This window comes from Limulus polyphemus, unplaced genomic scaffold (genome assembly GCF_000517525.1).
Source record: "Limulus polyphemus unplaced genomic scaffold, Limulus_polyphemus-2.1.2 Scaffold7, whole genome shotgun sequence".
In the NCBI taxonomy this organism is placed as follows: domain Eukaryota; kingdom Metazoa; phylum Arthropoda; class Merostomata; order Xiphosura; family Limulidae; genus Limulus; species Limulus polyphemus.
Window position 1 is genome coordinate 1,361,758 of NW_013665617.1, and position 2,242 is coordinate 1,363,999.

Sequence of the window (2,242 nt, forward strand, 5' to 3'; positions counted from 1 at the left end):
GTAATAGCTGTTATTGTAAATTGTATTGTTGTTTGTATATTAAAACGTATTTGTGTTAAAAAAGAAACTGTGTGTATCAATCTTGTTGGCAAATTTCATAAATTGGATACATATCGGCATTTATTTAGCTACTAAATCTAAATTACAATTTAACACAGTTTTAGGCTATTAGAAATTGTCATACGTAACAAAAAATAAAGCATGTTAGTTTGACTTGCATTACAGATATATATCAAATGGGAAATAAATCCTCTTAGTTTAATTCGCCTTACAACAAGAAAAATGAAGGATAAAGTAAATTAGCCTATCTCGTACTACAAATACACGTAAAATGTAGGAAGAAGCTTAACTCGCCTTACAAAAAACATGAAAATAAAGAACAAAGTACTTTAGTATAATTCGCATTACAAACATATGTAAAAGGGAGAATATGACATATACGCTTAATTCGTATTAAGAGTGAGAAGAATGGTATGTGATCTTAACTCGGAATGTAAATTCACATAAAAGTGACAAGAAAGTAGGTGAGAAAGAAGAATATAGCATATAAACTCAATTCGTGTTATAGATAATATAAGAGTGAGAAAACAACTTATCTCGTATTTCAAATCTAGTGAAAGTGAGAAGGGAGCAAGTATATATCTACAGAAGTGAGGAAAAAACATAACCTTAAATTCGCATTACAAATATATATATGAATCTGCGAAGAAAGACATAGGAGTTTAAAACGCATTACAAGTAGATGTAAACGGAATATTAAAACATGTGAAGTTAACTTGCTTTTTGAATAGATGAGAAAGTGAGAAGATATAGAGACAGGTTTAATTTGCATTATGAATACTGCAAAGGTGAGGAAATACCCATAATGTTATTTTTGATTTTATAAAGTACCGTAATTATTCATGTCCTTTTATCCTATTTAAAAATCAATATTTTGATTTACATATACCAGTAAAATAGTCAGGAGACATACAAATAAACCTATGATATGTGCTGCTTACAATAAATATATCATTATATAAATTGAAAAAAGGCTTACTTTGATAGTTAGCTTGCAATGTTCTCCTATTTGTACAAATTATACTACGCTCTAATCTCTTTAACTTTATGGTCTTGAGGACAATTAGCATAGTACTATATTTTAATGTGAATATTTTGAAACATTTGAACGATTAACTTTAGTAGCTTTTTAACTTAAAGTTACGATGATTCGTACAAACGATGAGATTAGAAATGATAAGATTTTACAATTTTCATCAAAATTTGTTCAAAGTTACAAGATTTTTTAATCCAATTTCATAATTAGCTAATATGCTTTATTTAATGCCAAAAAAGATATGTTAGTGGACAGATAATCTAAATCCAAGTATTCGGAATAATGTTCATACAAGTAGCATTCATGTTAAAAAAATAAACGTATGATAATGATATCAATTTTTTACTAGAATATGACTCAGTTCTCAGTATAACAAGAGCATAATCACTGACTGACTGAAAGTTTGGATTGGGTTATTACAAATATTATTCCTGTAAGAAGGATCAGTTATTATTGTGATAATAACTTGTACGTTTTGCTTTAGTATATTATTAAAAATAATTCTGAAGTAGCAAGTATATACACTTATTCTCAGAGTAGATTAGTCATAACACATCTTTTGTTGTTTAACATGAGAGATCATTTCCCAGGATAAAGAAAAATTCATTGCTAAAGTAACAAGGATAATTTCTTATACTGAGAAGGATTTAGTCACAGTGTGACAAATTTGTCGTATAATAGCAGAGATCACTTCCTAGGATAACAAGATTTATAATGACATGAAAATATTGCTGAAGTAACAAAGATAACCTTTTACTCTGACAATAAATTTGCCATAGAACGAAAGATATCTTGTTGTATAATAGTCGAGTATAATAGTATAGTAGGAATATAGCCACACAATTGCGCAACTCTCTTATAAAGTTAATAAGTATCATCCTTAGAGTGAAAAACTCTACTCAATCAATGAGCATGACCGCTAGGGTTTCTCTTTCTGTTCAGAACTAAACGCAATTAATTACATTTTATTAGATTAATTTTCAGACCCTTAATAAACAGAACCATCTATAACATCTATAACATCGGAGAATATATGTAGCATTTTGTAAACACCGCCAGAGTGTTAGGTTTAACTTATAAAACCACTGAGCTTGATTGGACTTATGTTGTGATGACATTAATAATTAATTCTAGATTCTTGTTTCG